Genomic DNA, 12,500 nt, shown 5'->3' with positions numbered 1-12,500 from the left:
TTTCAGGCCGCTTTCTAGGTACACTCCCAGGTATTTTATAGCCTGTTTCATTTTTATGCTTCTGCCATCGATCTTGATGATCGGTGGTCTCTCCGCATCCAGCTTGCCCTTGACGAGCATCATTTCCGTTTTCTCCGCCGACAGCGTGAGTTTCTTCCTGTCGCACCAGGTAGCAACGCGTGTGACTATATCTTGTCCCTTCTCTTGCAGTTCGGTTCTCGCCTTTCCTGCGACCAGGATCACTATGTCGTCCGCGTACGCGATCGGTTCGCACTCTGTCGCGCTTGTCGTGAGTTCGGCTAGCAGGTCGTCGAATATTAGGTTCCAGAAGCTTGGACCCAGTACCGACCCCTGCGGGCAACCCTTCGTAACGGGCTTGCTGACCATATCATTTTTCCCCGCGATTCGCACGGCTCTATCCGAAAAGTAGCTTCTCGTCAGTCGATATAGATTGGCGGGGCAGTCTCTTCTCTTCAACTCGTGCATCACGTTGGGCCACCACACGTTATCGAATGCTCCTGATATGTCGAGCGCGATTGCGAGTACGTACTTTTCCTCACTCATTCGCTCGACTATCTCGCGGAATTTCGTGATCGCATCCACTGTGGATCTACCGGGGCGAAAGCCGTACTGCCTGTCCGACGTTAGGGCGTGGTCGTGGAATATAGTTGTCATCCTGGCAGCCATCAGCCTTTCCAGTAACTTGCCCACCATCGATAGTAGGCAAATCGGCCTGTAAGACTTCGGGCTACTCTTATCCCGTTCTGGTCCCTTCGGGATAGTGATGACGTTCCCCAATTTCCAAACCTTCGGGAAGACTCCCCAGGTGAGGCAGCTATTCATGAGCCTGAGGAGTTCCTGATGGATTCCACCCCAGGCGCGTTGGATTACTTCGGCCTCGACTAGGTCAGGTCCAGGACATTTCCCCTTCGTTAGTCGTTTTACGGCGCCACTGAGTTCCTCGTAGCGGAACTCTGGGGTGTCCTCGACGTTCGGGGGGGTTGTACTGTCGCGTCTGATCGCTGTCTGCTCCGGCGTGTCCGTTTCTTCCTCGTCGTCGGGTAGTAGGGCGGACAGCATCGCCGCCGCGGTGGTTCGCCAGTTGGAGGTTTCCCCTTGTGGCGTCCGCAGAGTCGACACTGTTTCTTCCCTCCTTAGCTTGCCCGTGGCCGTTCGGTAGGCAATACCCCAGGGTTCTGCGTTGCCCTCCTTGGTTATAAATTCTCTCCAGCTGCGTATCTTGGTCCTGGTGATTGCTTTTACGTACTCCTTTCTGATTTCTCTATACCGCAGCTTCTCCTGCTCCCTCGTTGCGGGGTCCCTGGTCCCCTGATATTTCCTCCTTGCCCGGTAGACTTCCCTCTTTGCTCGTGTGAGCTCAGGCGTCCACCATGGCACCGATCTGTGATACCATTTTTTCCTCGGAATGGCGGCATCGCAGGCTCTTCTGAGGACTTCCTGCATCTGCTCGGCCATTCGTTCAACCTCGTTCGGCTGCCGGGGGTTTGTCTCTCGGAGTGTCGCCTTTTCCTCTATGATCACTCTTTGAAAGACCTCCCAGTTGGCGTGCCGAGTGTTGTATCTTCTTTCCTGAAGCTGCGGCGGAGTACTCCCCTCGTTAAAATCGAGACGCGTCTCCAGTATTCTGTGATCGCTGGAGGTTCCGTCCTCGTGTACTCTCCATTCCTTCACGAGCGGTATTGCTTCCGGAGTCGCCATAGTCAGGTCTATGTTCGATCGCCCTCTCGTTGTTTCAAATGTGTGTGCCTGTCCTGGTTTGTTGAGGATGTGGAGGTTGTATTGTGCGATGACAGCCTCCAGGGCCTCACCTCTGTCGTCGGTGTCCTTGCTGCACCACAGCGGAGATTTGGCGTTGGAGTCCAGGCCAATAATGGCTTTCTTCCCTCTGAGCCTATTCAGTACTTTGTCTAATTGCTCGAGGCCGACTTCGATATTTTCGGTCGGCGGAAAGTACTGGCTGACGAAGTATACCTCCGTCTCTCCATCGCTTACTTGTACACAAGCGCAGTGCGTTGTACATAGTCCGGCAATTTCGAGCGGCGTTAGCTCCTTCGACTTAACTCCTACTGCTGCCATTGGTGGGTCACCCTTCGAACCCCGACAGGCGATCGAGATTCCTGTTCCGAGTCCGGGTATTTTTCCGTCGATGCTGTATGGCTCTTGCATTAGCAAGATTTCGTCGCCATCAGCTACCATCTGTGTCCTGATTTCGTGGGGGACAGTTTTGGAACGCTGCATGTTATGCTGCAGGATCCTTATACCCCTTCTACCCCCGTGTCCTCTTCCATTTTTGCTCGGGGCTTTACTCATACGTAGTTCGGGAGATAATTATTTCTAACGCCTTCTTATACATAGGGCAGTCTGCGTTAGAGGCCGCGTGATCGCCTTTTTTCCCTGCCTTCTTGCAGTTGACGCAGCCGGCGTTCTTGTTTTTATTCGTGCACTCTTTAGTGCTATGTCCGCTTTCCGCGCAATGTGCGCAGATCTCATAGCCCAAGCGGCAGTGTTTTGCCACGTGCCCATAGCCTTGGCACTTGTAACAGCGGCTGACGGCTATGTAATCCCGAACCCGGCAAGCATTCCACGAGATGAATATCTTGCCAGTTAGTAGTTTATCTCTTACCTGGGGGGGCACTTCCAGTACCCAGTTAGTTTCCTCGGAGTCCTTGCGGCCTGTTCTGAAGCAGAATTTGATGGCTCCGACGTCTTCATCTGTTAGCCTTTCTTGGTTCTGCTTCTTGATGCAGCCCATTATTTCCTTCTCCGGCATTTCCCGTGGGACATCATATAATATTACCCGGGGCAGCCTCCTCTGCGGCGTGCTGGTTTTTAGGCCGGCTTCCTTTAGCTTGGCGTTCTCCGTGAACGCTTTTAGGCCTTCGGGGTTCGCCGTTTCCACGACTAATCCATTCCCGCTGATTTTCTTCACTGCGGTGATCTGGATTCCTCTCTTACGTGGGTTCACCAGCGTGAAGACTGCTTCCCGTGCTTCCTCACTCGTTTTTATCTCGGAGTCTGACGACTCCGGCCGGATTATCACCGCGTTTGTAGGTGGTTTGACCGCGATTTGCCCCACCATACTATTCTTCATTTTGACTTTTTCGGCGTAGGAGGACTGCTTAGGCTCCATCCTTGATTTGACTGCCGTTTCGAGCCGCTTGCTCGTTTGTAGCGTCTTGTTGACGGCACTCAGTATCGCCGTTTCTTTCTTCTCCGCGCCGGTGCTCTGGTCCAACTTCCCGGTGAGGTAGCTGTTGTGGAGTAAGAGTTCTTCCACTATCCCTCGCATGTCCCGGAAATACCGCATGATGGCTGCGGTTTGCTCCTTGTTAACCTTCTTACTTGGGTCCAGACAGAAGGCTAATACGCCCTTCTCTATTTCCCCTGCCTGTGCTCTTAAATCGGGCACAGTGCGGGGTTCGTCTGCTGCTACAGGCGATTGCTGCTGCTTCGCCTCTTCCCCTTTTTCTTTCTCCTCTGTTCTCCTCTTTCTCTCCTGAACCGGGCTTTTCCCCTCCACCTTTTGCGTTTTCAGTGGTTGGAGAACCACTCTTGCTTTTGTAGCGGTTGGGGATTGACCCTTCGTAGCCATTCTGATATTTGTAGGTCCCCGCGGCGTATTGTTTTGCGCGCTGAGACACTAGGTCCGACGGCGTAACGGCGGCACTGGTCACGCACTTGTATTTGTATTTGCCCTGCGCTATTCTTTCTCGCGCGCGGGCACTAAGTCCGACGGCGTATTCCTTTTATCTTACTCGCTCGAGCCTGAGTCCCAGCGGCGTATTGTTTTACGCGCCGAGACACTAAGTCCCAGCGGCGTATTGTTTTACGCGCCGAGACACTAAGTCCCAGCGGCGTATTGTTTACGCGCACAGACACTAAGTCCCAGCGGCGTATTGTTTTACGCGCACAGATACTAAGTCCGACGGCGTAACGGCGGCACTAGTCGAGCACTTGTGCTTGCACTGCACCACTATTATTATCTATACGCGCGGGCACTAAGTCCGACAGCGTATTGCTTTTTGCTTTTTTTTTTTCTCGCTCGAGACAGAGTCCCAGCGGCGTATTGTTTTACGCGCCGAGACACTAAGTCCCAGCGGCGTATTGTTTTACGCGCACAGACACTAAGTCCCAGCGGCGTATTGTTTTACGCGCACAGATACTAAGTCCGATGGCGTAACGGCGGCACTGGTCGAGCACTTGTGCTTGCACTGCACCACTATTATTATCTATACGCGCGGGCACTAAGTCCGACGGCGTATTGCCTTTTTTTCGCTCGAGACAGAGTCCCAGCGGCGTATTGTTTTACGCGCCGAGACACTAAGTCCCAGCGGCGTATTGTTTAACGCGCACAGACACTAAGTCCCAGCGGCGTATTGTTTTACGCGCACAGACACTAAGTCCGACGGCGTAACGGCGGCACTGGTCAAGCACTTTTGCTTGCACTGCACCACTATTATTATCTATACGCGCGGGCACTAAGTCCGACGGCGTATTGCTTTTTTTCGCTCGAGACAGAGTCCCAGCGGCGTATTGTTTTACGCGCCGAGACACTAAGTCCCAGCGGCGTATTGTTTTACGCGCACAGACACTAAGTTCCAGCGGCGTATTGTTTTACGCGCACAGACACTAAGTCCGACGGCGTAACGGCGGCACTGGTCAAGCACTTTTGCTTGCACTGTACTATTATTTTCTATACGCGCGGGCACTAAGTCCGACGGCGTATTGCTTTTTTTTTTTTTCTCGCTCGAGACAGAGTCCCAGCGGCGTATTGTTTTACGCGCACAGACACTAAGTCCGAAGGCGTAATGGCGGCACTAGTCAAGCACTTGCACTAGCACTTCTCTGTGTTTCAAACTGGATACTTTTGCTGTGTCCTGATGTGTCACTTTACGAACGTGGCACTTAGACCGCAGCGTGTTGCTTTGCGGACGCGGATACACTAAGTACCGCTGCGAGCGGCTTCACGAACACTTGCACTGAGTCCCTCGGCGTATCGCTTTACGAACGCGGACGCTAGTCCCGCGGCGTATTGCTTTACGAACGTTGGCGCGCAGTTACCAAGTAGCCCGTGCGGCGGCGCTGCAGTCGCGCGTCTCAAGATGTCTTCCACTCTGCCCTAACCTCATCCACGTTTTTCTCTGTCCACTCACGCTTCTATAAAAGCGATCTCCACTGTACTTTATTAGTACCGTAGTTCCCAAGCACTTTCACTCCACTTTCGCGTTATTTTCTCGCCCGATTTCTTTGCTTTTCCGCAAGAACTCGAACATTAAGTACGGAGCGACGTGAACGCGTGTTCTCAGTATGCCGCCATCTTGTGGACTCAGTAGATAGGGACAATTAGTTTGAGCGTATAAGGGCTCGGCTTGGGGCCGACCGCGCCATTCCTGGAGTGTAAGACTCATACTGGCTTCGCTCTTTGGATGTTCGGTATTTATTATCCACTTCCTGACGGCCACTGCCCGGGGAACGGCGCGCGGGTGGTCGGCGCGCGACTTGGAAAAACCCTGCCCTCTCCTTTCGGGTCTTTGGACAAGTTGAACCTACCCTTTCGGGCGGCAGCTCGCTTAGCCGGCGCGGCGAGATGCGCGCACCGCGCCGCGCCGTTACCAGCGGGGGCCACGAGGAGGCGGAGCTGCCAGCGTGTTGCTCGGTCCCAGCAGGTTGGCTTTCCAGCCGATTATTCCCTGCACCGTCACAGTACTCATTTGCATGAGTACCGCCTGCACCGACGGTCGCAGGGGGTCTTTCCTAGATCTTCCTTGCCTTGTCCTTTTTCCGTGTTCTTTTGTTTTGTGCTGTTCCTTGCTCTTTTATATTTTATATTTATATTTCGTTCCCTGTTTAGAGTCCGATGCCGTTGGTCTCTGCGCGTCTCAGCGTCGCGGGTTCTTCTTCTTCCTCCTCTTCTTCTTCTTTCCCCCTGCGCTGTTCAGTCGGTCTCCGTGCCAGCCTTGTACTCCGTCTTGGAGGCCCGTCTGTCGGTTCAGTCAGCTGTGTTGCTCCTGTCCCCGAGTATCGCCCATGTGGCGAGGGTCCCTCTGTTTCCCACAGAATTCTCCTTCTCTTCTCCTCCTTTGCCCGCAGGACGCTCCTTGTGAACTGGAGGAAGTGGGGGTATACGTCCTTCGTTATAAACTCCCACTTTTCTTCTGGCCAGTCTAACTTTAGTTCGCGTATCGCGTTCCGCAGTGTTTGACGGTCTTCTTCGAAGAGAGGACATTCCTCGAGGATATGGTGGGGGGTTTCCTCACTGCCGCAGTCGCACGTGTCCACTTCGCTCAAGCCGAACGTCTTGAGTTTGCTGTTAAAGTCCCCATGACCGCTGATGAACTGTGTCATATAGTGGTCGGGTCTTACCCAGCGATTCTTAAGCCTGTCCTTAATGCTGTCGAAGTACGCATAAGTCGTCCTCCCCTTGCTCGTGGTCTGCCAGCGTTCCTGCCACTTCTCTATTGCTTGCCTGGCGATTTCCTTTTCGCTGCTCGCGTCGTCTTGGCCTTTCCCCCATCGGTATTTCCGTGCTCGGGCTTCGATGAGGAGGTCGATCGGGATAGCTCCGGCGATGACTTGGAGGGCCTCTGTTGACGTTGTCCTGTATGCCTTTGTCACTCGGAGGAGTGCCATCCTCTGCGATCTTATTAGTCTGCTCTTCGCCTTACCTTTCAGCAGGTCGCTCCAGCCGGCTGCGGCGTATGTGGTTATCGGTTCGTACAGCCCTTTGTACAGGGTACGCATGGCCGCGTGTCCGAGTCCCCACTTCGCCTTGGCCACTCTCGCGAGGCTGTTGAATAGTTTCTGGCACTTTTTTGTCGTCTCGTGTACATGCCTGTTTATTTTCAGGCCGCTTTCTAGGTACACTCCCAGGTATTTTATAGCCTGTTTCATTTTTATGCTTCTGCCATCGATCTTGATGATCGGTGGTCTCTCCGCATCCAGCTTGCCCTTGACGAGCATCATTTCCGTTTTCTCCGCCGACAGCGTGAGTTTCTTCCTGTCGCACCAGGTAGCAACGCGTGTGACTATATCTTGTCCCTTCTCTTGCAGTTCGGTTCTCGCCTTTCCTGCGACCAGGATCACTATGTCGTCCGCGTACGCGATCGGTTCGCACTCTGTCGCGCTTGTCGTGAGTTCGGCTAGCAGGTCGTCGAATATTAGGTTCCAGAAGCTTGGACCCAGTACCGACCCCTGCGGGCAACCCTTCGTAACGGGCTTGCTGACCATATCATTTTTCCCCGCGATTCGCACGGCTCTATCCGAAAAGTAGCTTCTCGTCAGTCGATATAGATTGGCGGGGCAGTCTCTTCTCTTCAACTCGTGCATCACGTTGGGCCACCACACGTTATCGAATGCTCCTGATATGTCGAGCGCGATTGCGAGTACGTACTTTTCCTCACTCATTCGCTCGACTATCTCGCGGAATTTCGTGATCGCATCCACTGTGGATCTACCGGGGCGAAAGCCGTACTGCCTGTCCGACGTTAGGGCGTGGTCGTGGAATATAGTTGTCATCCTGGCAGCCATCAGCCTTTCCAGTAACTTGCCCACCATCGATAGTAGGCAAATCGGCCTGTAAGACTTCGGGCTACTCTTATCCCGTTCTGGTCCCTTCGGGATAGTGATGACGTTCCCCAATTTCCAAACCTTCGGGAAGACTCCCCAGGTGAGGCAGCTATTCATGAGCCTGAGGAGTTCCTGATGGATTCCACCCCAGGCGCGTTGGATTACTTCGGCCTCGACTAGGTCAGGTCCAGGACATTTCCCCTTCGTTAGTCGTTTTACGGCGCCACTGAGTTCCTCGTAGCGGAACTCTGGGGTGTCCTCGACGTTCGGGGGGGTTGTACTGTCGCGTCTGATCGCTGTCTGCTCCGGCGTGTCCGTTTCTTCCTCGTCGTCGGGTAGTAGGGCGGACAGCATCGCCGCCGCGGTGGTTCGCCAGTTGGAGGTTTCCCCTTGTGGCGTCCGCAGAGTCGACACTGTTTCTTCCCTCCTTAGCTTGCCCGTGGCCGTTCGGTAGGCAATACCCCAGGGTTCTGCGTTGCCCTCCTTGGTTATAAATTCTCTCCAGCTGCGTATCTTGGTCCTGGTGATTGCTTTTACGTACTCCTTTCTGATTTCTCTATACCGCAGCTTCTCCTGCTCCCTCGTTGCGGGGTCCCTGGTCCCCTGATATTTCCTCCTTGCCCGGTAGACTTCCCTCTTTGCTCGTGTGAGCTCAGGCGTCCACCATGGCACCGATCTGTGATACCATTTTTTCCTCGGAATGGCGGCATCGCAGGCTCTTCTGAGGACTTCCTGCATCTGCTCGGCCATTCGTTCAACCTCGTTCGGCTGCCGGGGGTTTGTCTCTCGGAGTGTCGCCTTTTCCTCTATGATCACTCTTTGAAAGACCTCCCAGTTGGCGTGCCGAGTGTTGTATCTTCTTTCCTGAAGCTGCGGCGGAGTACTCCCCTCGTTAAAATCGAGACGCGTCTCCAGTATTCTGTGATCGCTGGAGGTTCCGTCCTCGTGTACTCTCCATTCCTTCACGAGCGGTATTGCTTCCGGAGTCGCCATAGTCAGGTCTATGTTCGATCGCCCTCTCGTTGTTTCAAATGTGTGTGCCTGTCCTGGTTTGTTGAGGATGTGGAGGTTGTATTGTGCGATGACAGCCTCCAGGGCCTCACCTCTGTCGTCGGTGTCCTTGCTGCACCACAGCGGAGATTTGGCGTTGGAGTCCAGGCCAATAATGGCTTTCTTCCCTCTGAGCCTATTCAGTACTTTGTCTAATTGCTCGAGGCCGACTTCGATATTTTCGGTCGGCGGAAAGTACTGGCTGACGAAGTATACCTCCGTCTCTCCATCGCTTACTTGTACACAAGCGCAGTGCGTTGTACATAGTCCGGCAATTTCGAGCGGCGTTAGCTCCTTCGACTTAACTCCTACTGCTGCCATTGGTGGGTCACCCTTCGAACCCCGACAGGCGATCGAGATTCCTGTTCCGAGTCCGGGTATTTTTCCGTCGATGCTGTATGGCTCTTGCATTAGCAAGATTTCGTCGCCATCAGCTACCATCTGTGTCCTGATTTCGTGGGGGACAGTTTTGGAACGCTGCATGTTATGCTGCAGGATCCTTATACCCCTTCTACCCCCGTGTCCTCTTCCATTTTTGCTCGGGGCTTTACTCATACGTAGTTCGGGAGATAATTATTTCTAACGCCTTCTTATACATAGGGCAGTCTGCGTTAGAGGCCGCGTGATCGCCTTTTTTCCCTGCCTTCTTGCAGTTGACGCAGCCGGCGTTCTTGTTTTTATTCGTGCACTCTTTAGTGCTATGTCCGCTTTCCGCGCAATGTGCGCAGATCTCATAGCCCAAGCGGCAGTGTTTTGCCACGTGCCCATAGCCTTGGCACTTGTAACAGCGGCTGACGGCTATGTAATCCCGAACCCGGCAAGCATTCCACGAGATGAATATCTTGCCAGTTAGTAGTTTATCTCTTACCTGGGGGGGCACTTCCAGTACCCAGTTAGTTTCCTCGGAGTCCTTGCGGCCTGTTCTGAAGCAGAATTTGATGGCTCCGACGTCTTCATCTGTTAGCCTTTCTTGGTTCTGCTTCTTGATGCAGCCCATTATTTCCTTCTCCGGCATTTCCCGTGGGACATCATATAATATTACCCGGGGCAGCCTCCTCTGCGGCGTGCTGGTTTTTAGGCCGGCTTCCTTTAGCTTGGCGTTCTCCGTGAACGCTTTTAGGCCTTCGGGGTTCGCCGTTTCCACGACTAATCCATTCCCGCTGATTTTCTTCACTGCGGTGATCTGGATTCCTCTCTTACGTGGGTTCACCAGCGTGAAGACTGCTTCCCGTGCTTCCTCACTCGTTTTTATCTCGGAGTCTGACGACTCCGGCCGGATTATCACCGCGTTTGTAGGTGGTTTGACCGCGATTTGCCCCACCATACTATTCTTCATTTTGACTTTTTCGGCGTAGGAGGACTGCTTAGGCTCCATCCTTGATTTGACTGCCGTTTCGAGCCGCTTGCTCGTTTGTAGCGTCTTGTTGACGGCACTCAGTATCGCCGTTTCTTTCTTCTCCGCGCCGGTGCTCTGGTCCAACTTCCCGGTGAGGTAGCTGTTGTGGAGTAAGAGTTCTTCCACTATCCCTCGCATGTCCCGGAAATACCGCATGATGGCTGCGGTTTGCTCCTTGTTAACCTTCTTACTTGGGTCCAGACAGAAGGCTAATACGCCCTTCTCTATTTCCCCTGCCTGTGCTCTTAAATCGGGCACAGTGCGGGGTTCGTCTGCTGCTACAGGCGATTGCTGCTGCTTCGCCTCTTCCCCTTTTTCTTTCTCCTCTGTTCTCCTCTTTCTCTCCTGAACCGGGCTTTTCCCCTCCACCTTTTGCGTTTTCAGTGGTTGGAGAACCACTCTTGCTTTTGTAGCGGTTGGGGATTGACCCTTCGTAGCCATTCTGATATTTGTAGGTCCCCGCGGCGTATTGTTTTGCGCGCTGAGACACTAGGTCCGACGGCGTAACGGCGGCACTGGTCACGCACTTGTATTTGTATTTGCCCTGCGCTATTCTTTCTCGCGCGCGGGCACTAAGTCCGACGGCGTATTCCTTTTATCTTACTCGCTCGAGCCTGAGTCCCAGCGGCGTATTGTTTTACGCGCCGAGACACTAAGTCCCAGCGGCGTATTGTTTTACGCGCCGAGACACTAAGTCCCAGCGGCGTATTGTTTACGCGCACAGACACTAAGTCCCAGCGGCGTATTGTTTTACGCGCACAGATACTAAGTCCGACGGCGTAACGGCGGCACTAGTCGAGCACTTGTGCTTGCACTGCACCACTATTATTATCTATACGCGCGGGCACTAAGTCCGACAGCGTATTGCTTTTTGCTTTTTTTTTTTCTCGCTCGAGACAGAGTCCCAGCGGCGTATTGTTTTACGCGCCGAGACACTAAGTCCCAGCGGCGTATTGTTTTACGCGCACAGACACTAAGTCCCAGCGGCGTATTGTTTTACGCGCACAGATACTAAGTCCGATGGCGTAACGGCGGCACTGGTCGAGCACTTGTGCTTGCACTGCACCACTATTATTATCTATACGCGCGGGCACTAAGTCCGACGGCGTATTGCCTTTTTTTCGCTCGAGACAGAGTCCCAGCGGCGTATTGTTTTACGCGCCGAGACACTAAGTCCCAGCGGCGTATTGTTTAACGCGCACAGACACTAAGTCCCAGCGGCGTATTGTTTTACGCGCACAGACACTAAGTCCGACGGCGTAACGGCGGCACTGGTCAAGCACTTTTGCTTGCACTGCACCACTATTATTATCTATACGCGCGGGCACTAAGTCCGACGGCGTATTGCTTTTTTTCGCTCGAGACAGAGTCCCAGCGGCGTATTGTTTTACGCGCCGAGACACTAAGTCCCAGCGGCGTATTGTTTTACGCGCACAGACACTAAGTTCCAGCGGCGTATTGTTTTACGCGCACAGACACTAAGTCCGACGGCGTAACGGCGGCACTGGTCAAGCACTTTTGCTTGCACTGTACTATTATTTTCTATACGCGCGGGCACTAAGTCCGACGGCGTATTGCTTTTTTTTTTTTTTCTCGCTCGAGACAGAGTCCCAGCGGCGTATTGTTTTACGCGCACAGACACTAAGTCCGAAGGCGTAATGGCGGCACTAGTCAAGCACTTGCACTAGCACTTCTCTGTGTTTCAAACTGGATACTTTTGCTGTGTCCTGATGTGTCACTTTACGAACGTGGCACTTAGACCGCAGCGTGTTGCTTTGCGGACGCGGATACACTAAGTACCGCTGCGAGCGGCTTCACGAACACTTGCACTGAGTCCCTCGGCGTATCGCTTTACGAACGCGGACGCTAGTCCCGCGGCGTATTGCTTTACGAACGTTGGCGCGCAGTTACCAAGTAGCCCGTGCGGCGGCGCTGCAGTCGCGCGTCTCAAGATGTCTTCCACTCTGCCCTAACCTCATCCACGTTTTTCTCTGTCCACTCACGCTTCTATAAAAGCGATCTCCACTGTACTTTATTAGTACCGTAGTTCCCAAGCACTTTCACTCCACTTTCGCGTTATTTTCTCGCCCGATTTCTTTGCTTTTCCGCAAGAACTCGAACATTAAGTACGGAGCGACGTGAACGCGTGTTCTCAGTATGCCGCCATCTTGTGGACTCAGTAGATAGGGACAGAGGGAATCTCGTTAATCCATTCATGCGCGTCACTAATTAGATGACGAGGCATTTGGCTACCTTAAGAGAGTCATAGTTACTCCCGCCGTTTACCCGCGCTTTTTTGAATTTCTTCACGTTGACATTCAGAGCACTGGGCAGAAATCACATTGCGTCAACACCCTTGGGGGCCATCGCAATGCTTTGTTTTAATTAGACAGTCGGATTCCCCTAGTCCGTGCCAGTTCTGAGCTGAGCGTTGAATGGCGGCCGAAGAGAACGACCGCGACGGTAT

General features: G+C 53.3%; 1 pseudogene; it reads right to left on the bottom strand.

Annotated features, from left to right (window-relative positions):
* Positions 1-12,175: 12,175 nt before the first annotated feature.
* LOC117162516 (large subunit ribosomal RNA) overlaps positions 12,176-12,500 on the bottom strand; it is a 2,945-nt pseudogene continuing 2,620 nt past the window's right edge.

This window comes from Bombus vancouverensis, chromosome 16 (assembly GCF_051014615.1).
Source record: "Bombus vancouverensis nearcticus chromosome 16, iyBomVanc1_principal, whole genome shotgun sequence".
Lineage (NCBI taxonomy): Eukaryota > Metazoa > Arthropoda > Insecta > Hymenoptera > Apidae > Bombus > Bombus vancouverensis.
The sequence above is the reverse complement of the archived record's forward strand: the minus strand, read 5'-3'. Positions and strand labels throughout refer to the sequence as shown.